The sequence below is a fragment of the Leptidea sinapis genome, chromosome 12, assembly GCF_905404315.1.
Source record: "Leptidea sinapis chromosome 12, ilLepSina1.1, whole genome shotgun sequence".
NCBI classification, from domain to species: domain Eukaryota; kingdom Metazoa; phylum Arthropoda; class Insecta; order Lepidoptera; family Pieridae; genus Leptidea; species Leptidea sinapis.
Genome location: NC_066276.1, coordinates 6,650,196 through 6,676,275, shown reverse-complemented (window position 1 = coordinate 6,676,275; position 26,080 = coordinate 6,650,196). Strand labels below are relative to the sequence as shown.

At 32.6% G+C, this 26,080-nt stretch overlaps 1 protein-coding gene across 2 annotated transcripts in view; it reads right to left on the bottom strand.

Annotated features, from left to right (window-relative positions):
* The window catches only part of LOC126967132 (sushi, von Willebrand factor type A, EGF and pentraxin domain-containing protein 1), a 100,778-nt gene extending 75,513 nt beyond the window's left edge, over positions 1-25,265 (bottom strand). For both annotated transcript variants that reach the window (XM_050811556.1, XM_050811557.1), the window contains exon 1: positions 25,117-25,265. The gene's annotated coding sequence lies outside the window, so the exon portion shown is untranslated. The remainder of the gene's footprint in view (positions 1-25,116) is intronic.
* Between the last annotated feature and the right edge of the window lie 815 nt (positions 25,266-26,080).

The following is a 26,080-nucleotide window of genomic DNA, read 5'->3' as shown; positions in this document are numbered from 1 at the left end:
ATATTTTGTGGTACGATCATTTTTTCGACCAATTTCATGTTAGACTTTTCGTTTCTAGAGGCCATCCTTACCGATGACCGAATATATTTCCTACTATTTCTACAAACGAAAATCGACTCTAAATACTGTTTATTCAATTAATTCATCGATGTTTTCCATTAACCAAATGTTTATGAAGTTTTCTATTTGCAGTTCCGCGAAACAAGGCAAACTCTCAAGTCGCACGAGATAGGAAGTAAAAAATATCTTGTTAGAAAATGGGAAATCAAGACTTAAACTGGTTTAGAAGTTAACTCATAATACAAGGTTTTTATGAATGAATAATAAACAGATGAATAAGCTACGACTTTGATTTTAACTTAGCGGTATGTAGCTCTCTTCAAAATTTTTGTATATTTTGAAATTTTTTATATTTTTACTCCATCCGGAACAAAGTAGGTTGTCAACATTTACGGTCGTTCTCAATATTCAGTCTATCTCTTACTTAAGATAAAAATCGTAACTATCGTTGACTTTTCTGTCCCAATAAACTTATCGACGGTAACTCACCTTAACCGTTCACGCTGTCTGTCAATGGGACGACGTATAGCTTACCAGCGATAGAAATTGCAATTCACGCACCCGATAGGTCATTCTTATCGCCTTATATTGGGGCAGCTTCAGATTATAGACAGCTAATTTCTGACAGTAGAAGGTAGTAATTTGTATGTATCTGTCTACAGTATATTGGGAACGGCCATCAACGACGACTTAAACTCTACGATAAATACATTTCCTTACATGTTAATAATAAATTTATTTTCGATTGCGTGTTATACTTTAGAAATGTTGGATTCCAAAGTCAATCATTCGTTACATACTTAGTTGGTTTTAAATTTAAATGAATAATAATATATTTATGATTTAATACAACCAACATAATGTGAAGTAACATACATTAACTTGTAAAATCACTACATAATATTATAATATAAGTCCTCCGCCCCGTCTGTCTGTCTGTCTGTTCGCAATAAAATATTGCACCGATTTTCATGTTGTTTTCACCGATGGATAGGGTGATCCTTAAGGAAGGTTTAAGTGTATACTTTTTTAGGTTTTTTAATATATTATTGTATATATTAACGATATATGTTGGACGTGTCGGAAAAAAAGAAGCCGTCTGGAAGCTTTCAACGAAAACGCTGTCTAAACCCTTTGAGATATTACAAAATAATGTTTGGTGGAATTGTGTATCTAATATAGGCCTACAGAAAATTCCACGATGGCATATATCTATCCCTCATGGTTAACATAAAATATGCATTTTAATACTTTAAAAATTGGCAACTATAAAGCCGTAATGTATAAGCAGTTTACACAAATACAATATCCATATGATTTCATTACTACATAATATAATTTCCGATGGCTTTAGGCTACATTTTTCCCGAACACCCAAGCATATAATTTTCTTTTCTATGTCAGGTATGTAGTCTATATATATATATATATATATATGATGATATATATATAATGAAAATGATCTTTGTTTGAGGCTCAATCACGCCTAAACCACTGATCGTTTCGACATCAACGGCTATTTATTTTTTTATAATAATAAAAATAAAATAAAATCACATTTATTGCTTTCAAAGAAAAAAATTACAGAATAACTTACATGCTACAGATTACAAATTAAAATGAAAACAAAAGGTAGCGGCTCAGCTTCTGCTGCTCGGCGTACATTACTCCAAGCAGCGCTGGTTTTCAGCCGCCCCCCTCCCTGAGGTGTTATTGTATTGTGAGGTTTTATTGTATTTGTAATAAGATGAATAAAAATTAATTTATTTCCTTTTAATAATCGCCACGGGAGCGGGCGGGAACGGCTAATTTATTGTAAAATTAAAAATCTCTAACTGTAAAGAGTAAAATTTATAACTCTGTGACAGAGAATCATCTAAATGCACACGGCAACAATAGTGATAATTTTTTTTAGAAACCTACAATATCTGTTGAGTAACCTTTTTTTGTGCTGTTGAGTAGTAATTATAACTGGGGGTATATTTGCTTGCATAGTAATAATATTTAATAATATACAATGCTTTGTATGGCTGCCTGGACTTCCTGACGTCGGCGCTCCGATCAATAAGGACATGTGGTGTATATGGCATGCTTCCTTCATCACATAACAGGTGCTATTTTATTAGTACCACTTTCAGTTCGTTGAACTTACACCGTTACTTTACGCATTTAGCTCTCAACCGCACGTAACACGACACAAATAATAATCATTCTACTGGATTCTAGCGCTCGGATACTTCGATAGCTCTGTGATATAATACAGTAAAAACTATTCGCGGGGTATATGCTCGGTAAATATGCCACGAATACAGAAACCGAGAATATGGAATGGTAATTTATATGGAATTATTGGGTATAAGTTCCTTGCTGATCAAATAAAGAACAAATATGTAAAAAAATCAATTTTATTTAAGTTTATTACCATTCTTAGGCTAAGGATTAAACAATTTTGTAATTTTAAGCTATTGCATAGCTTCCATTTCGGGCCTTGAGCGTGGAGACCGAATCCAGAAATTCCGTAACGAAAATAACCTAACACTTACTTACTAGATCTATATTGATTGTCTATGTCTTTTTGTGCAGAAGGTCTCAGGTTCGCGCCCGGGGTACATCTTGTTTTTTTTTAATTTCTTTATTTTTTATCACGTTTTTTAATTTTTGTTATTATGACAAGCATTTTTATTTAATTTCACCTGTCCCGTTGTCTGTCTGTAATAAAATCTTGCAAGTTAAATTATACTCACTTCCCGTTTGCTTTTTTTAAATTAATTTTGTCAAAAATAATATTCTGCATAAATAAAATAAATAAATAATTATAAATTGCATAAGTTGATAAAAAATGCTATGCAATAGCTTTACCGCGGCAGTCCCCGAGTGCCACACGTCTTTTTTCTTGCTTGGCAGTTTTAAAGCTACTTTAATTAATTGTAATAACGTCTATTTTACTTTATTATTAGTCTATTTGACGACGCGTATACAAAAGATGTTCGGTTGGATACCTATTTGAAGACTTTTTATTAATATGTATGTATCGATTAGATCCGCGGATAAAGAAATCTTTTACCGCGAATATAGAAATTGGGTCGCATTTTTTTATCCGCGAATAGTGAAACGCGAATAAAGGAAGCTCGTATATTGAGCTTTGACTGTACAGTAAAATAGTGTCTTTTACATGTGCCTTCCCCAAATACATCATTCGTTTTCGCTTATTCAAGTATTTTACCGAATACAGTGAGTACAAAAATCGCCTATTAATAACTAATTAAAATGATAAAAATAGCATTCAATATCAGCCCAGTTATTTTTTTACTTATTTATTTATTTACAATCATACACACCAATATAAAAAGTAGAACTAAAAACTAGGAAATAAATGTAGTGATTACTTACAAATAAATACAGCATGCCTAGAAATAATTAATTTAAGTATTATATATAGAATAAGTTAAGAATTAAACAGTTTTTTTTAATTAATAAATAAATTATATTTAGTAAATATATAAAAGAAGATTCTGATAAAGTATTATCATCATAAATTCAAATTCAAATATTTTTGTTCAAAATAGGATGTGACATCACTTATTGAAAGTCAAAAACTACCACCCATTCCAAAATGAATCCCACAGACCTTAGAAGAACGGGCGCAACAAACTCAACGGGCTTTTTTTTCATCGAAAAAATATGTTTACAAAGTAATACTGTACAATTAAACTTATTATTTAATAGTCTGATGGCAGTCACTCCTTTCCCAATCTGTGGTATCATTAAGAAAGTCATTTATGTTATAGTAACCTTTACCACACAAACGTTTTGTAACATAGTAATGAATACCAAAACATAAATGAAAGGTAATTTAATTTGGACTTTATAATTGATTAGATAAGGTTTTAATTGTCAATTTTTATGCACTAAATGGCAAGTCTCCTACAGCACTTGAGGTAACGGTAGCGTCGCCTGCTTTTACGATTGCTTTACACACTTTTTAATGTGAGGACTTCTTAAGGAGTGCATTTGATTTTATGTTCGCCAACATAATGTTCTTTCGGGCAAAGTTGGCTCGAGTCGAATTAGGACGCGCAATCACTCAGAAACTAATTAAGCATAATTAATTATATTCCTTTTTGAATATAAAATCGCCTTGATAATGTTTTCACATCTTGTAAATACTTCTGCTGTGTAACATTGACACTTTCAATACTTATTCTTCTTGATATTTACGGATTGCAGAAAAGAAATATAATAGTTTATCCCCGGTTTTACCGTGAAAGAATATTCTTTTGTAATTACAATAACTGCAATTCTGTAAATCATATTTTACATTAACCTCAAATTATTCATACCTGAATAATACGATTTAAAACCAGGCGTTTATATTTCTTCATAGTTTCGTCAACACTTCGCCAAAACTTGCTTAGCCAGTTTCATGAAAACATGTTGCAGTCTTCTTCCAAAAACGGTGCTTATGGCCGCGTTATCTGCCCAACTATTTATTGTTATTCCACGAAAAATAATACAAAAAAATTACGTGCGTACAAAGTACACATGTCAGAAATAAAACCTGCATTGTGCATGAACCTCTACACTGGATATGAATTCCTGGTACATGTTGCTAGGATGACACATTATTTCACCCGCTATTAAAGACATTACTATCACCGCTACCATATTTGTGTTCTTCTGATGTAGTAATACGTCTTGCACATGATATAACACAATACCTTTTTCAACTATGATCGCCTGGTACCAAAACACTGTTTAATGCTTCTTATCTCAGTTTCTCTCACGTTAAATCCTATGAATTCATGTTTGTGTCTCTTTTTTTACTGTCTCGTTGTTTCGTTTCATCGACTTGCAAATAACAACGATGCTAAAGCAGTTTTCACCCCAAAAATGTTAATTGTAGGCGAGCATAAGTAGTATCAATTCAGCAAGCTTTTTTTGCTTTATGAATTAGTCCTAGTAATGTGCTACAATGATATGAAACTTGAAATTGTTTTTTTTTGAGTTATTACTTACTGTTAGTAAAATTTGTTAGTTAGTGACATCCTTGTTTGAATATATGATTAACAAGAACTTTTCGTAAATTAAAATTCATATAAGATTTGGAATAAAATGGCACAGCATTGAAGCATTAAAAAGTGGCACATATTGTACACGATTCGTTAGCAAAATAAACTCGAAATTCATTTCTCAGTCGCGTGTTCTATAACTTCGCTGTGTTGGAATTAAATTTGATACAAGTTAAGGCCCCTTTATTCCACGCTGATTGCTCGCTAACAGGCTGCTTTATTTTAGCACTTCATTCTTTACTCGTCTAACAAATGCTTGGATTAAACAGCCATTTTGTTTGTAAATTAAGAACGAAAGATGGCGGTGTTTTTTACGTTTCAATTAAATAATCTGACAAAAGAACGCGCTGACCATCTTATAGAAAGTGAGTTTGCTCTCAATTCTCATTATCCTTCATCAAGTCTTACATTAAGATTAACAAAAGTTTTTTGTATCAAATAATTTATATTGAATCCTTTAAATTTTTCTTTGTCCGCGTAATTGATTATTTTGTAGCTAACTATTACCTATCTATTGCTGCAGTAATCAAATTTATAAGCAATAATTATTTTATAATTCTACATATGACTAGAAGTTGTCACCAATCATAATGAACAACAAGCATTTGACATAAATTCCTAAGCCGTTAGTAATATTCGTTGTAGGTACATAATATGCTGTCCGAACAGCACGACCGTGTGTCACGTATTAGCGGGCGCAGCAACATGCAAAGCAGTGGTTTTTGCCTCAATAACTGCGAGACTGGTTTTGTGTTCAACGGGCTGGCTCCTGTATTATACATATCTCGTTAATAAAAGCGGAATTTCATTATCTAGGCTAATGTTTTAAATCAATTTTACTACCTAATTTATATTCGTAATGCAGTTATGTTTTTAATAGGATCCGTTCGACCGTATATTATTGAATGTGTACAATAGTGTTATGTATTAAAAGGATCACATAGTAAAATTAAAGGTGTCCTTTAATACAATACAAATTCTGAGTTTCAAAATTCAAAACGGCCTTATTTTCTGAATTGATGTAATCTATATGGGTTAATTTCAATATAGTGAGTCCCATATTATGTCTGTCTATGAATGGTTTATCTCAGATACGATTGAGTTGATTTGCTCACTGAAAGAATTCACATATTGGGAAGATGGTATACATACTAAGTAGGTACAGACAGTAGGTTCAATTATGTTGAGATTTTTATGTTTATTAAATATAGTTTTAAAATCTTGGCAAGGATTGATCTCCGCTGCGCTCCAATTAATTGCAACAGGCGTGGTCGCAAAGTGCGGCAATTATTACTAAGTGGGCGTGTTCGAGCCAGTCTCGAACAATGTGTGACGTTGACGTGCCACATGTTCAGTTAATCTTTGCTAATAATTGTAACAGAAATGCCGGGTTGCATAGTAAAACTTTGTAAAAATAATACTACAAGAAATAAGAAAGACACTGGAATCGCATATAATCAGTAAGTATTTTGTATATTATTAATTTCAATGTAAAATAACACGAAGCGTATAAACAAAAGCGTATAAATGAAGTTACAAAACTGAATATCTAAATGATAGGACAGCCTGGGACTAGATAGTGATTATTTTATAGCGATAGAAATGACCGTACAATATTGTATATTTTTATTCAAAATAGCGCAAAAAAAACAATGCTGGGAGAGTTTCTTGCGCCTCTTCTTCTCTCTTAGAGCGCCATTTGTTTCCGAAGCGGTAGTAGTATCTAGTATATTAGAAATGACATCAAAAAGAATTCTAAAGGAATCAATTTTGAGAAAATAAATGCCTTTTATGCCTTTTAAACTTGAAAGATGCCATTGAGTGTTAAGATCTAAGCATCTAATAGTTGCCGTCATAAGAAAGCTAATATTCTTAGGTAGTGCTGTATCTAGTTGTAGCCTAAATCTAAGTCTTATTTAAGTGAACCTGATCAGATAGGTGCTGTATTGGTTTAATAAATAAATATAAACAATATGAATAAATCTCATATATATATAATAACAATGTTATGCATTAATATAAAAAAGCTGACGTATCTTTGTATGTTTTTTTGCTATCAAAATCTACCTGAGGTACCTTACTAAGAACCATTTAAATATTTCTTATTGTAACCATACCCCACAACTAACCGGATAAGATACAGGCTATTAAAATTGTTTGGACATCCCAAAAGAAGTATTGTAGTAAAAGTATGAACAAAGACGTATTGAATAATCCCAATTTTGTTCAGCTAAGGTAGAACGTTGAATTCCAATTGAGGATGTCTGTTGGCAAGGACGACCGGTTTTGTTTTTAAAACTCCTCGCAAATTGACGCGCCTGTTTCCAACTGTATATATTTATTATATACTAGCTGATGATTTCGTCCGCATACATAAAGGGTTTTAAAAATTATAAGCAAGTTTGGAATTGAAGATTATCTCATGTCCTATTCCAGTTGCGGTTCCCGTTTTCGCTCCCGTTCCCAACATATTATATGAATCTTATTCTGAGGCAGATTGCTATTGCAAACTAAACCTACTATTAGTGTAGTTATAGCTCATCGAAGTGAATTTCAGTTTTTCACATATCCCGCGGGAGTCATGGATGTTTCCGGGATAAAATGTAGCCTGTATTTTAAAATAAGAAATCACATTTTCAAATAATCATAATAAAATTATTAAACTAAGTAAAGTCTTAACATTGCGAAATCGATGAATCATCAAACATTAATATTTGAATGTGTTTTATATGAAATCATTAACACAAGACATTATTGCCTCAAGTAAAGATGTATAATATAAAACTTAGATGATTTAAGGCCGTTCCCAATATTCAGTGTATCTCTTACTTGAGATAAAAATCGTAACTATCGTTGACTTTTCTGTGCCGATAAACTTATCGACGGTAACTCACCGTACCCGTAAGCGCTGGCTGTCAATGGGACGACGCGACGTATAGCTTACCAGCGATATAAGTTTGTATGGAAATTTCAATTCACGCGTCCCAATATAAGGCTATAAAAATGACTTATCGGGTATACTGGGACAGCTTCAAATTATTGACAGCTAATTACTGACAGTAGAAGGTAGTAATTTATCTCTATCAGTAGATAGTATATTGGGAACGGACGTTATAAGTCTAGACAGACTATGACAGCTGTGAAAACGTCAAGAAAATTGTGTTTAAAACAAAAGTATATTTTGAGAAATTCACGCACACTAACACAAAGTGTCATACAAATCGCGAGTGTAAGACTTAGCTTGTCACGCACACTAAACTGATATTCCAGGCCTATTTTTTTCGGTTGTCTAATAGCAAGAGTCTCTATCTAAAAGGATTAACTATTGAAACTCAATGAACTGAATTTTAAAGTAAAGCAAAAGCTTACGAATTTCTGCGTAGTAATAAGTAATCGCAAATTTGGTGTAAATATTATTTGAACAGGATATGAGAATGATTTAAGTGTGTGGCTGGTGACGACATAGGTATAAAGCGGTTTCTAAATGACTCAACTGGCATTACAGTTGGTGGGGAAACATGTTGGTTCGGTATAAAAAGTTCAAGGTTCATAGCGATCCACTACCTCGTACCTTATTATTCGACCCGCTTAAGCTGTTTATAATATAATTATCTCTTGAGCATAGACTAAAGAGGAAATGTTTACTTTGAGTTTTTTTAATTAATTTCAACGCAACTTGCGAAGACTTGAAAAGAGGATTATTAACGTAGCTCAAACAAGTTTTGATGGCATTTTAACATTGTTTTACATAAATATAGTGATCATAAAATATCTAGAATATTTAGATATTAATAGCCATTAATTTTGTAACCATGTAACTAACAGACACGCTGTTGAGTAATTTTATTAAAAAAAAATACAATTTGTACTTTTTAACAAGGTCAAGGTGTTTAGGCGCTAATCTAAGAAAGGGTTTAGTTGATTTTAATGCGGTTTTCATTGTCGTATTAGGACTCTCCGTAAAATGTAGTATTTGTTTCATTTTAATCGGTTTCGGTTCGCAAACAAAAAAGGGTATTCAAAAGTAAACAGCTTATAGTGCCCCCTACTAGGCTCTGTAAAATAAACAATTCTTATTAATGAAATGGTATTAAATTTATCAATAATTTACCAAAAAGTGTATCTGAATTATCAATAAATAAATTTAAATGTTTTATTAAACACAGACTTATGTCGAAGGCTTATTACAATTGCATTATTACATATAAAAAATTGTTAATTTTTATTTATTTTATGGTTCAGCCTTGTATTGTTTTACTGGATTGCATTATTTGAAAATACATATGTTTAAACTTTTGTGTAATTAGCATGTATTTAAATTGTATTTTTGGTGATTGAGAGCAATCTGTTGATTTTATGTCAATTAAAATATTTTTGACTTTGACTTGACTTCAATACGCGATAACACGTAAATGAAATGGCTTTGTAGTCGCAGGCGGTCGCTCGTCGAAAATAAATTTAAAATTATACCAGAACATTCTCGAACACAATTTCATTCAGCCATGGCCTCACGACCTATGTTGTACGGTACGTATGTTGTTCGAACCGTAAGTTTATCTTCCAACTTCACTTATGCCGGCAATTATGAAGCATTATTGATGGATTGATAACAGGTCCAAATTATATTTTTAAAGCTTATAAAATTCTACGAATCCGAAAAAAAGAGATGCTAAGAGTAGGGTTGCCATCTCTAAATTCTGCCAATCAGGGCAAGAAGCGTAAACCCCCGGATTTAGGAGCTTAAAACCCAGAAATACAACTATGTTTTTTTCAGTCACGTAATATAAAAATATTGGTGATTGTTGTAAATCAATTTTTTATTTGTTTTCACACAATTTTAAACAGAATTTATTTTTTTGAGAAATAAAACCGATCTTTTTAAATCTTAAAAAAACTGTTGGCAGTCTTATATTTTTTATTTTTTTTAAATAGAACAATAATTATTTTACTCTGGTTTCTGACAGAATTACTAACTAATAATAAATTTTGTTATCAAAAGAAAGTCTTCTTAACAGTTTTAATGTCATATTTTGTTGCATGAAAGAAAAATTATACAAACAAAAAACACTTTTAAATTTAAACAAACAAAAACTATTCAAACAAAAACCTTTATAAAAGTTTTAAGGAACTATTCCAATTTAACTAAATCCAGGGACATCCGGACGGATGACACCCCTAGCTAAGAGGGATAAGAAACATGGCTTATGGTCTTGCATCCCGTGCCACTAAATAAATTAAAAAAAAAAAAGGGAAAAGAAACAATCAACTTCTACGTAAGCAGTAAAGCATGTAGGTACTTCGTTGCAATTCTAATTTACATTTAATACTGAAATAATACGCAGGAAACAATTTAATTCGACAATACTACTTTATAAGTTTTTTTTTGTTTACATTAAAAGATGTGATGAATAACGCCAAAAAGCCTTGAAATGTAACTTCCGCTGATGTAAGCAGTTCTATAATAATGCAATGTCAAATCACACACAATATTGTTATACAATGAAATCGTTGACATAGCACGTAGGTATTTTCATTAACCTTGAACCGCTGTTTGTTTTAAATACGCCATTTCGATTTGCTCTAGTTTTAATTAAGATGAGACGTCTTTTTCAGAAGAGGTCTCGAAGTAATATTTTACGTTTATTAGTTATGTATGACAAAGTTAACAATGTAAGAACATTTAGTTATTATTTTTAAAGTATAACCCTCACTTCTGGGATTAATTACACAATTTAAATTTGGTAACAAAATTTATGAATGATGCGAGACTCGAAACCACGACCTCTCGCTTTTCGTGCGAATGTCTTATTCAACTCTCAGGTTGTGGCTTCATCTACAGGAACTACTTTACAGTTTGAATATTATGAAGTTGACTGAATTTGCTATTTTTTAAAGTGATAACCCTCACGACAGATTGAGAATGGAGCGATTTTCAGGCTATTTAATTAATTTCATTAAAAAAGAGAAGTCTACTGAGTATTATTCTTCTGTAGTGAGAGGCATAAATATTCGAATGGATGGGACGGTTTTTGACGTTTATCAACTAATTCAAAATCCTATTTTAAATAAATAAAAAAAAATAACTTTATGCCTTCTAATACTTTATGATCTTAACGCATTTAGTACTTAACTCCTGACTTTTATTTTAAGTTCATAAAACATAATCAATTACGTATAAATAAAATTCGTTGCTAAAAGAAGTAAAAATGTAATGTTGTAATCAATAAAAGATTTATAAAATTCGTATAATTTTCGTTCACATTACCTACTTCATATATGAACGCTGATCGTATGGAGAACAAAAGCAAACAAATTGTGAATGGGCAATATATCGTATGTAGTGACTGATAAACTTCGGCAATCCAAGCACATAGTAGCAACTCGCCTGCAAATTGGATTGAAAGAAGTGCTACAAATAGTACACACCACGTACTATCAATAAAGTTACGTGTGTCCTCGATCTGCAACTCTAAATCAATGGGGTAAAGTTCGTTTTTATAAAATGGATGATTTCGAGTGCGGCTTCAATTTCGGCCATTTCTATGCTGTACGCCACGAAATGGTGATCGATTTACATGTAAATATTGCAGTTCGGAAAACATTTTAAATCATGCCCGTGTTGGTCAACAACTAGCATTCTATATCAAATAAATCTAACATTTTAAAATTACTTTACTTTGGTATTAATATTTTATTTGAAACGAGACGAGCAGGACGTTCAGCTGATGGTAATTGATACGTCCTACCCATTACAATGCAATGCCACTCAGGATTCTTGAAAAACCCATAAATTATGAGCGGTACTACAATTGCGCTCGTCACCTTGAGACATAAGATTTTAAGTCTCATTTACCCAGTAATGTTTACAGATTACTGCTTCACGGCAGAAATATGCGCCGTTGTGGTACCTCTAATCTAGCTGGCTTCCTGTGCAAAAGGAGCCTGCCAATGGAGCGTCCAGAGAGGAACATGCGTTTCAGAAACTAAATAAGTAATACTTATGAAAGACGTGTCTTATATAAGAAAGCCTAACAAATTCGTCAAATATGATAATAATCAGAATCATTAAAGAAAATACTTCCAGCTGCTTAAGTAATACTTCTGGAATTAACGATATTAGACTAATTAAACAATAGACGACGCAAAATGTCTGAGGCGCCAGCCGTGTCACTTAAACTTTCTTGAAATTAGTTTACAAAGCGCTGCAGATAATATTTTCCTCAGTAAATATAACCAAGATATCGAGGTCGAGTACTAACAGTGTGATATCTTATTTCAAAGCAATAATAGAAAAGAAATCTTTTATAGAACTTTAAACGGGGCCTAAAATATTACTTTGTATTCGAGCAATGGTTTAGAGTGCTGCTGCTATATTGTTCGTTTCTTTCGCGAATGGCTATGTTGTGTTAACATTTATTATTCTGACAATGGCCGGGCAACGACGCCGGAATAATAACTGCCGCTTTTCGACTTCAATCTAAGATTGAACAAGCTTAAAAGCGTCTGTGACTCCCATATTCACATTCAGTGACCTGTAAAACGATAGCAATGGAACTGCATTTTCTTGAGAAATTGCTGGAAACTTCGTAAATAACTAGTTTTATTTTGCTTGTACAAATAAGTGTATATATATGGTGATTTACTTCTTGCTTGAACTATGGTATTACTTACCTTATTAATTTATGTCTTATCATTTGTGTTATATTGATTATACGATAATATTTTTAAGATGTGACCTATTATAACTCTACTAGCTGACCCGATAGACGTTGTTCTGTACATAATAAATAAAATACTGCTTTTTAAATATTTGTCAATAATATTTCATAACGTCAAGAATTATTTCGTAGAATGTGCTCCCTGTTGTTATAATGAGATTGTTTCACAGCAGAACTGTCAAAATATATCCATAACGAAACAAATTTTGGAAATAAAAATAATTATGCGTCCCAAATCGAAATAAAAATACGATATTCTCAAGTTGCACTAAACTGCACTCCATGAAGTAATCCCCACTAAAATCCGTTCATTAGTTTATGAGATCACTGGAAACAAACATCAGGATACTAGATTTATATAAATTAAGATGATATAGCCAATGATTTAAAAAGCTCATTTATCAGGTGTTCCAGAAATTGAATAAAAATTGCACGCCACACAAGCCCACGATACCATACCTCGATAGCCAATATTTGTTAAGCTGTAATCAACATTCTGTAATGAGAATAACTGGTTATATTTTCATCTGCAGAATGAAATGAAGTCAGCGGCACTAAACACGTACAAACATCAAACATCACGTTTATTAAGATTTTATACGTGAGAGTATTTATTTACGTTTGGACTATTTGATGTGGCATTTGCAAAATAACTTCGACACGCATCTAAACAATTGCTTTATATAAACGTTCATAATGTTAACAAAACGTGTAACCTTAATACAAGTGTACCTACACTAAAATTATGAACATTTGTATTTTTGTATGAGTCTATTTTTAAGAATAATTTAAATCAATCTCAATATCAAATTAATTTTTCTGGTTTGTAAATTTTTCCATGGTATTAGCTGATATTTATGGAGCAATGCAATAATTTTGCAGAGAACACAGTTCAGTTTTTTCTGCCATTTGTGTTGGTCAAATTGCGAAATAAAATACTTTTTTCCAAAACTCCATTCCAAAAATTTTTCTATATCTTTTTTATGATGAATCGAAATCCGCGAAAGGAAATATTTATCATTTACAACCCATACAATAGTAGGGAAATAAATGTAAGGGTACATAGAAACCTACTTTCATGAAAGAGGCAAGATGACTTTGCTGCCTCCAGTCTCCACACCTGTCTCTTTTCCATAGGTATGTAGGCCTTATTCGATGTTAGAACGAGACAACTAATGGTCTGAGTTTTGCCTTATCTCTCTCACTCTTTGCTGCCTATATTTTATTTACAGATATATGGAGATCATTGTTCATTTCCTACATAGTTAGATGAGAATTGGTATTTATAACAAAGGCACATGAACGCATATTTGAATTATTGTTTGTACAATATAGAGAAAAAATTTATGTATTTGTTTGTATAGTCAAAACAGCATCGTGTCACTAATATATATTTGGTATTAAAATTATTGTCTGTCTGTTTCGATTGTTGGGACGTTATTCAGCAGGAAGCTCACGTTTTTGGGGATAACTAAGGATTATTTTACATTACGATTACTTAAAAAGGAGAATGATCAGCATTGATGGAACCTGGGCCTTTATAGTATAAAGTACTTTTAACATAAAAAAATACTTGTTTGGCCACGAAATATAATCGGGCTAAGTTTGAACGAATAAATGCTTAAAACGTAGTGGATTTTGGTCTCCTTTTTTTACAAGATTATAGTCGTCATCTGTCAATCTGACTGCACGTTTCATACAATCGAGTGAATCGCTTTTTTCTTAGATAATTTTGCTAGCCTGTAGAAAAAAAACAATATCGTTTCTCAAAGTATTAACTATAGCAACAAATCCAGTGATACCTCGAGTATGTACAGAGTTCAAACAAGTGGCACAATCGATTTCACGATATACATTTCGCAACAAGCGTTCACTCTATTTTGTCCGATACTCGATATTATTACGAGTGTTGCTTATTGTTTACAAGAACAAGGTCAAAGAAATCAGCCTTGTTTGGAACTAAATACGTGGAATCTATTGCGACTTTCATTCATCCAATTATTGTTAATTATTTTTAAGTAATTAGTTATTTTTCCGTGATGTGACGTGATGTGTAGACACACATTGATGTAGGTAATTGTTAAAATGGAAAAGTTTAACGAGAGATTGCCAAAATCTGGAAAAGTTTATGATATAATTTCCACAAGTTATTATGGGGATAGGCTGCTATACTTATATGTATATGTGATACTTACTAAAAGTAAACAAATAAAATTTGAAAAACAAACTTTTATGAAGGATGCGGGATTCGAACCCATGACCTCCGGCGTTCCGTGCCGATGCTCTAACCAACTGAGCTAACTGTTCGAGTACCGCCTCGTAATAAAATTCTGTTTGCTTTGTTCAACTGTAAAGTAGATCCTGTAGATGAAGCCACAACCTGAGAGTTCGAGTCGTGGGTTCGAATTCCGCACCGTTCATAAAATTTTGTTTTTCAAATTTTATTTGTGTATTAATCCTAGAAGTGAGGGTTACCACTATTAAAAAACATAACAAATTATTAAAAGTAGTAATAAAATGTATCGTATATGTGGAAACAGCTTTTATATTACCGCTTTATAATAGCCAATTTTTAAAGTATTAAAATGAATATAATATGTTTTTGTTGTGAGATAGAAAAGTCCAAGATGTAATATCTTGGACTATTCTGCGGACCTATAAAGGATACACAATTCCACCATACATTATTTTGTTATATCTCAAAGGGTTTAGACAGCGTTTTAGTTGAAAGCTTCCAGACGAATTACTTTTTTCCGACATCTCCAACAAATATCGTTAATGTATACAAATATGCAAACAAAAACTTAACAAATAATATTATATTAAAACCTTCCTCGAGAACCACACTATCCATTGGTGGAAACAACATGAAAATCGGTGCAGTTTTGGAATTTATCGCGAACAGACAGAAAGACAAACGCGGCGGAGGACTTTGTTTTATAATATGTTGTCGTGGGTGCTTTTAATTGTATATTAACAGACTAACTGTGTAGGTATCGAACGCTGAGTTTGTGCAATATCTCCTTGACAGTACGACTTGCGAGAATTAGAATTGTTTTATTAACAATCAAACTGGTTTTTGTATCAACAAGAATCTTGAATACCTACTCTGATACGTACTGATTTATTCGTTACACCTATACTGTTTAAAATATAACATAACACACAGTAAATATAGGTAATATTTGTCTTAACATTGTGGGTTGGAACTTGGAATCAATAAACAATCTCAATTTGAGAGGAGGAAATAATTCAAGACTACATATTTCATATAATGTATTTTAAGTTACCATTGAGTTTACTGCAGTTGCCTACACCTCCTATAGTATTTGACCATTTTCTATGACACCTTCCTAAGGTGATATAAACTTCGAAAGGGAATGGAAAATTGCATACAGATTATAATCTTTTGTGATAGACTGTACCTCTGAGACGTATATTAAGGCTTTGTGTACGTCCAAAATAGAGAAGGGTTCTAGGGTTAAGTTGCCGGTGAGTTTACTGCAATTACTATTGGACTTTTTTCTGTGACACCTACCTAAGGTGCTATAAAATTCTAAAGGGAAAGGACAATTTATTATACAGCTTAGAATCCATTCACAGGCTTATGGCGGGTCACTAAAAGCTTACTTCCCTCATGTTATTATCTCCTGGTACGTCAACAAAGCTGCATTATTGGTCACATTCCATCGAGGTAGGCGACAGCGGGCCTTGCGATGAAGCAAGGTCATTTTAGAAGGGGACTTCGGTATCGCACGAATATTTCTACTAATAAAGCTCACTTCAACTCGGAACCTATAAATACTTGCAAATGATAATATCTTTTTTCAAACAGATTTCTATCTATACATCAGCTGATTGTTCTTTGTTTATGTCTATGTTAGGATAAATAAATAAATTCACTGTATTTTAACTAAACTTAAAAAAAAAATAAACTTAATAAAGATATAATATAATACACCTGTTATGCATATCTTATTCCTTTAATATGAATAAAATACTATTATATTTTGTATGTGCTAACTATTGACAGGGTTTGAGTCAGTGGTAAAAAATAGACACATATTCACGCACACTAACACAAAGTGTCGTACAAATCGCGAGTGTAAGACGTAGCATGTCACGCACACTAAACTAACATTCCTTGCCTGTTTTAATCGGTTGTCTAACAGCAAGGGACTCTATCTAGACGCATAAATTATCTAAGCAATAAATAGTAGTTCAAAAAACACACTATTTATAGAAAGCCGAACTAAAAATATTAAATTTATTTTGAAATTTAAAATTATCATCAATTAATCAATCCTTCCTTATAGATGATAAATTAAAATTATATAAATTAATAAAAAAATCTTATTTTGCAAATTCACAACTTTAATTTAAATTTACGCACTTGTAAAACATGCTGAGTGGCTCCTTTTTAAAACACGACACGTTTCTATACTTTTAAGTTGCTTGATTTTGTTATATGTGTTTAAATAAATGTGTTTCTTTCATTCTTTCAAAAAGTCAAAAACTGTTAATATAACGATTCTGAGAATTTCTCACTTTTATTATTAGTTTTAAGGTTCTCACTGAAGTAAAATGAGATGTTCTGCTCTGCGCAAGTTGGCACTTGGTCAACCGTTATTCGAGATTCTTCGTTTCCTAAATCAGCATATTAAGTGCTGACTTGAATATAAATCGACTGTAGCAAGTGTAAAAATAGGTTCAACATTCATTACTTTTGCAAGTATTTTGTCAAGCTAATTCTGTCTCGAGGATTGAATGTTGATGTTGGACGAAATCTAACGCAGTTTAATCTTTATTTTGAAATTAGATCAAAAGGCATACAATGCATTTATTTTCTCACAATAGATTCCTTACCATTTCATTTTGATGTCAATCAACACTACCACCGCTTCGGATACAAACGGCGCTCTGAGAGAGAAGAAGCGGTGCAAGAAACTCTCCCAGCATTATTTTTTTGCGCTCTTTTAATAAAATATACAATACTGCACTGTCATTGTTATTGCTATAAAATAATGATAATCTAGTCCTATACTGCCCAATCACTTAGATATTCAGCTTTGGAATAGTGGATTTACGACAGAGCCTTTTTTAATAAAAAAAAATATTTATAGATAATGCCTGAACAGTGGAATGGCAGTGGCTGTTTGCTTAAAAACATAAAAAATATACATTACATATTTATAAGCAAGGGAAGCAACCCGGAAAATCTGTTTTATGCCATAATATTCACTTTGACGTAAAATTATAAACATCTTGACACATGGACATATGCCATGGGACCTTCGTCAAAATACCTAATAAAAGTAAACGAAAGCCCCAACTGTGTAACAGAAAAACATTACGGAAAATATATTTTCTTTCAGTTTAAGTTAATTTATCTTATCAACAACTTTTTATAACTAATAATTCATGAGGATTTCTTTAGTTTCGTTTCCGCTCACACGAGACACAGTACCACTAATTATTAATTAAAAAATATTAATAATTAAAACAGTTTGTAATTTTTTAAAGTGATGACCCTCACTTATTCGGATTAATTACACAAATTAAATTTGTAAACAAAATTTATGAACGATGGGGGACTCGAACCCGCGACTTCTCACGTTCCGTGCGAGCGCTCTCCCACTGAGCCAACCGTTCGAGTGACAACGTATCGTTGATAAATTTAATTTGAGATGTCGTTGAAGTATTAAATATCATAATTTATGATTATTGTTATAAATAGAAAAATAAAAGCATAGAATTCTTTAAATTTCTTTTCGTAACCATTATAGTGTAAAAAACGGTTATTTCGTTTAAATAAATCTTTATTATTATAAGTAGATTCATTACGCATATCAGTCCCATCACTAGCAACCAATTCTAAGTTTGAAAGTCAACACGCGACGCATGACCTCCTTTGCAGTAACGGGCTCCTGGTAACTGTAGTCTTCGTATCCAAGTGTTTATGAATGTCAATACATATTACGTCAGTAATTCAACATTCCATGGGTAATAATTAGTAATCGTAATAGTAGTAAATGGTAAGAATTAGTAATCGCATCGATTACGAAGATAAAATCGTAAGTGTTATTGTAAGAAAAACAAAATGGTGGTGAAAGGGGGGAATGGCTGCGATGAACGTGTCGCACTCACAATACTACCAGCTAGTAAGTAGTGATTTAGTATTAATCGGATCAGCGGATGTGAAACTACGCGTCATCACAATAACCTGCGGACACTCTTCCACAATCATTTTTTTTATGAAAATAAGGGACGAGACGAACAGGACGTTCAGCTGTTGGTAATTGATACACCCTGCCCATTGCAGTTACAATGCAGTGCCGCTCAGAATTCTTGAAAGATCCAAAATGTCTGAGCGGCACTACAAGTGCGCTCGTCACCTTGAGACATAAGATGTTAAGTCTCATTTGCCGAGTAATTTCACTAGCTAGGATGTAAATACTACGTCATAAAAGGTAAAAGGGGTGCCTGAGTAAAAATTTAAATTTAGTTTAGTATGAAGCGTGCAGTAGGTATTAATAGTAGTAGTAGTAAGTAGTAATTACAGTATGGCGATTGGTGACGAAGTATAATCCGACTAAGTTTGAAAGCGAACAGTTGCTTAAACGAAGTGGATTTTGGCTATCTCCGTTTTTTAACAAAAATATAGCCGTCATCTGTCAAATCTATCAATGACTGCATGTTTCATACAATCGCTTTTTTCTTAGAGTTTCGCTAGGCTGGTCTACGGGCTTGTTCATTTACTGTAACTAGGATTGTTGTCAGTTAAACTTTTTAATTGCTTCTTGTAGAGGTTCTTATCTTGTTTTTACGGGAAAACGAGGTTAAGATTTTCTACGTCGCTATGTTGATTTTCTAGTTTTTACGTAACGTGTACTGACGTAGTGTGGACAACATTATTTTATGTTTACAATTCAGATATTATTATGTTGAAACACATATATAGATCAACGGTCTTTTTTTAGAAATAGAAACGAATTCATTGCAAACATGCCTTGTACTTATTTACTTGGCAAATTATTTTTCTCTACATCATTATCAGCTTGACCGGTGAGTTTCGGTTAACCTAAATAAATGCATCTCATATATCATTTAAAATCTTTTTTGTTGATTATGAAATGTACAAATTAGCTAATTTATACGTCTAGATAGAGTCTTTTGCTGCCAGTAAAAACAGGCTAGGAATATTAGTTTAGTTTGCGTGACAAGCTACGTTTTACACTCGCGATTTGTATGACACTTTGTATTAGTGTCAAAATAGAGGATCTAAAGTCAATTTTTTTGACGTTTTCACAGCTGTCAGTGTCTATCTAGATTCTGAATGATCTACGATGTACAAGTTCATTCATTACAATAATTATTTAGTTTCTCCTTGTTCTTGTAACGAAATATTGTCACAGCAGAACTGTCAAACAGTGCGTCAAAAAATCATCTCATAGAATTATTCATACAGAAATAAAGTTTGGAATAAAATAATATTTAAGGGTGACGAATCGAAATAAAAACTTTCCTATCTCTGAAGTTGGATCAAGATGCACATACACAAGATTTTATTAAAATCGGTTCAGTAAAGTAAAGTAAACTTCATAAATCTCTTGATATTAATTCAATTAGTATTCTTACTCAAATACATTTGGTATAGTATCATTCTATCTTACAGTTTATTTGAATTTCTCTATTTATTATTTATTTACAGTATTCTGGACATCATTAGCTTTCCAGTTGTAGAAGCATTTACAATTAGCAGGCATTGCAACATATTCTCTAATCAGACGTATATTTTTTGCAATAATGTAAGCCAAGCGTGACACCCCTGCCCAGTAGTGCCTTCACATTATTTAACAATATAATTAAGAATATCTTACTCACGCTTAAATCACATAGTTAACTCACTAGAAGTGAAACCTGCATTGTGCATGAACCTCTAAACTGCATATTATGAAGTCCTGGTACATGTTGCTAGGATGACACATAATTTCAACCGCTACGAAAGACATTACTATCACTGCTACCATATTGATGTTCTAGTGCGCTTGCCAAAATATATTAAAGTATACTCGGGTCATACATGAGATAATCTCTTCTTAAACTATCTATCTATCTATTTCATTTTCTCACACGTTAAATCATGTCTGTCTATTTTTACTATCTTGCTTTTTCGTTTCATCGACTTTCGCTCATCACAACGATGCTAAAGAAGTTTTGTAGAAGGAGTTTTGATCGGTAAAAGAGAATATTATTTATATGAGTGTAAAACATGAATCAAATTAACAAAGTATGATGTTTTTACAATCCTCACCCACCAATAAAAAAATCAATTATTAAATCTAATAATGTTACTAACTAATCATTGATGTGCGAATTATAATCCAAGATAAATAACCTATTGTTGAAATTATAATAGTTCCTACAGATAACTATAGATAGCTCAGAAATGGATAATCTACAAATAAAAATACGGGTTGCCCTCCGGGAGTGTCGGCAGAAAAAACTTGAACATTAACGTTTTGGAATGGTAAGGGAATAATTTCGCACGAATTGCTTTATTTATCAGTATAAATTACCGTACTAGTATTTATGTGGTTAAATACAATATTCATTTATTGCGCTATTGTAAATAAAAATTACAATTTATATAACATAAAAAGATTTACACTTCAGAACTATTACAATTATCTGTCAGAAAAATTAAAATTCATTCATAATTTCAACGATTGTCTTACGAATTTTCGATCAGGTCGCGTGTCCTGACGCGAGTTTAACATTTTGTACCCATCCACTATTAAAATCTGATAAAAATATGTAGCTGGTTACATTGCATTACGATTTTATGCCGATATTAGCTTGGAACTGACAACTGTGTTTCTAGGCTGGACGTGTTGTAAGAATAATGCGGTCGATGTGGGGTAATACAGCTATTAGTCGACATTTCTCTATCAAGTCTAGTGATTAAGTCATCGTTTGAAGAGAAAAAAGTGTCTTACGCACTCACACGACAGAGGTGAGAAGTTTTAAAGTTGGAGCCATGCTAATCATTCAATTTAGATAAAAATTGTACGAAATTTTATTAATTGTACACCAATACTATTTAAGATGACATAGTTTTGTTAGTTTTGTAAAGAAAATTGTAGTATGTTTGTAATAAATGAAAAATGCTTCTAATTCTGAATTAATACTATGGCGAGAGAGGTAACCTCCGCTCGATTCCTTAAGGCCATTGGCTCGCTCCCTGGCCTTAATGTTCTGTATTCTTATAGTACCAACACTTACAAAATAAATAATTATAATTGTATATAAATTACTCAACTCGAGCCGACTTTATCCAAACAAGCGTTACATAGCTAGGCGAGATAGCTCAGTCATATTTTATGACGACAAAATAAAAAAGGTTTAAATATTACTATTGTGGAACGTACAGAGAAGACACTTACATTACAGATCATATTATTGTGTCATTAAAGACTTTTCCGAACAGTCATATTCGAAAAGTCATATTATATCCTATTTTGAACCGACTTCAAAAAAGGAGGAGGTTCTCAATTCGTCGGGAAGGTTTTTTATGTTTACCTCAGAACTTTCGTCGAACAGTCTTAGTTCTCAGAACAGTTGATGTCAGCCAAAGTAGGTTTGTAAGTTGTAACTAGGTATATTCATAGTTATAGGTGAGATGTGCTTGAGTCACACGCGCGACGTGAGGAGGCGAGAGGCGAGAGCGGGGCCGCGGCGGGGGGACACCGATTCCAAAAATAACAATAATCGTAACTAGAATTAGATTTTGTTGAAGTCTGTCGTTTTTTTGTTATTATATATTAATCATTGCCGCAGCTGTTTGGTTTCATTTAATAAAATGAGTTCATTAAGTTTTCTTGCCATTTCATGTATGATAAAGTCATGTCAGTGTATGTGTATACATGTAAATAAAAAAAATAAATGTTTTTGTTTATTATTGCAATTTTCGTAAAGACGTTTCCGATTGTTTTGAAAAATCATGACACTTTATTCATTTACAGGCAAATTTTTGTCAATTTATATTTAAAGACGAGCCACATTGAAGCGTAGCCAGGCTTAACTAGGAAATGAATAAAATTAATTAATTCTTTCTCGAGCAACAGGCAACTTTCTAAAAGTTTAGTCGTTGATATATCCGCTCTATCGATAACTGGATTTGTAGTTCTACATCTTATCTTTTTTGTAATTTTAACAAAGAGCTGTTATCATCAATTTTGTTTTTAATAATAATACTTTAAAGGTTTATTTGGTTCAAAAAGTTTACAGAGATGTTATAAATAATAACAATAATTAGAATTTAATTTTACTTCTCGACGCTGGTATTCTCTAGACACCGTAGAAGCCAGAATTCGAGAGTTAAATATTTATTAATCAAATAGATATCCAATCCCCAAGTCTACTGCTACCATAAACATTGGCAATGAAAATAATAAAATTAAATAAAAAATAAAATTTAAAAAATATGTTCGTTAGGTATAAATCCACTTATCTATTTAAGGAATATAATTATTTAAGTACATGGGTAAGTAAGCGGCAATTTTTTTTTTCACAAATATATAATCAAAAGGTTTGAATAAATAGTCAATCTGTATGGCGAATCAGTTTTAATAATTATATTATTGTCGTAACAAAATTTCGCAAGAAAAGTAAAGTTTGGAGACGTAGCTCCTTTTAAATAAAAAGAGCGTATAAGGAATCTATAAAGCTTACTTAGACTTTGCTGAGACTTTACTCACATAAAACTTTGCTTATTATGATAAAACGCGAACTTGACTTTTGTATTCGGCTGTCAAAAGACTATAAAAACGAAATCAAAGATAATGCTAAGCTCACACTTAGCTATGTTACACGTGAGTAAAGTCTGAGCATAGTCTAAGTACGCTCTATAGACCTGAGCGTTAGTGTATAAGGGATTTGTGACTAATCTTGATAAGATCATTAAAATAGATAATTTAAATTGGATCGAAGAAACATGTTACACAGACCACTGAAACTGGTTTAGTTTCTGTTTCATCAATCTGGGTTTTTCCTACACTACTTTTGTTTAAGAATGTCATGTAGGTATATTAGTTTTACCTAAACCTTGAGAATTGGCTTCATGTTGATGCTTCAACTGGGCTGTCATTTATTGCGTTCAAATGTAATAGGCTAAACACATGAACGGATTAGGTACGGCCCGACTATCGGACGGTAAAAATAATAATTTTGTGCGATGGACAATGCCACATACCCTCGAATATGGTCCGTTACCAGACCGCGTCCGATGGTATGGCTGGAACAGACTGACCTTGTGTTTAGGCTATAAAGGCGGAAACTATTATGAAAGTTCACTCATTACTCTAAGTGTTTTTGTCGGCATTACGGAAGTCGGGACGTTACCGCGAAGTCATCTCACTAACTCTGGTAAAGGACCTCCGATTGATCCGAAACTAGTCGGTTATAACACCGATGAATCTTGAGAAAAGACGCTTTAAACAAATAAAACTCAGTGTTAAAGTTTAACGTTGTTTGTTAAATATAAATAACCTTTATTTCCACTGTTCAATCAAAACTACGCGTTGTAAACTAGCAAAGTTATAGTCAGTAGCAAATTGTATATTGACTAATAACTACATTGTCGTTTAAGTTGATTCACAGCGTATTTCCCACCGAAGGGTATCAGGAAATGTGTGAACGATGTAAAGAGAGAGAGCAAGGTACCTACGTAGTAAGCCGACACGCTCAGAGTCAGATGAGTTGCGGTCGTATCCGATATCGACCCTGTTTCATTGCCACGGTAACCTTGTCTACAAGTTAATATTACTATATCATAAAATCAAATGAATAATATTATATTATTTATAAGAAAAGTATACTATACTAGCTATATTGCACCGGACGTGGCAAAAATAAACGTAGAAACTTATAAGATGGCGGTTAATTTAAATAATAGACGAATACACGAACGCGTTGATGTCTTATACATACGGATTACGGAACGTGAGCTTAAAGCCACTCATGCGGCGAAATACGACCTACGATTCTATTTTCTTGCTACTAAAATCATAAATATGTGATATCGATGTAATCCTGTGAAACATTGACGAAAGAAAGTTGTTAATACGAAAGCCGTCTCACGAGATCGGAATTTTGGTTGAGAATGCCGCACCCACCTGCTAGGCAACTAACCACCTGAGTCAAAAGTGTGTCACTACTCTTTGATCAGAACTTTCACATCACTCGTCTTACTTACAGCTAATACGAACCTCTTACGCCGTGATCGTTCCAAATTTAAAATCCGGTTTCACTATCAGGGGTTGGGGTTAATGCACGATCACTGCGCTCTATCACAAGTCACTACACTTGAGTCACGATATCACCGCATTGTCGGCAGGCCTGTGCGCTCTCTACGGCCGCCAAGTCAGCACTGAGGCTTTCTTTGAGACATTGGCTGTGCCCACGCGCAGGTAAGAATGAGAACACAATGATAGCCTGCGTTAGTGTGCGTAGGAATGGAGCAACGATAGTGCTCAACTATGAATTATTATTGTTAATTATTTCTTAGAATATTCAATACTTAGCGCACTATTAGTGCAAACTATTTAGTAATTATTTGACAAATGATGTAATCCCTTAATGTTTTATTAGAATCGTAAGTCGCAACTAATCAAATATAAAACCGATTTATGTATGTTCGACATTAACTCATAAAGACTACAAGGTACCTTTAGCTGCCATTGTTCTTAAGGTACGTCTATTTTCAACAGGTCCTAAGAATAAGATTTATAAATAAAATTTAAACAGGTTTAGATTATATCACAATGGATATACTAATCACTTGACATATATATTCGTCTGTCCTCCATTATAAAAAGCAAAACTTCCTTCAATTTAGATGTTAATAATATCTAGTATTCTTTAAAACTGAATGATTGTTATTGCATTGAACAGCAACGATACTCCAATCCATTCACACATTCAGACGTGTCTTGTGTGCGCACACTATTTTATATGCAATACGTGGTTTGCCTACTTTTCAGATTTTAAAATAATCTAAGCACGAACTCAACAAAATGAAACCGTTCGCTGTAGTTTAGGACCTATAAATTTTTATTTAATAAACATATGACATTATATTTCCTATATTTCATTAGTTTTTGTAAAAAATATGACTTAGATACTTTTCGAGGTAAAAACTTGCATATTAGTCGATCGGGATTTTTGACACAA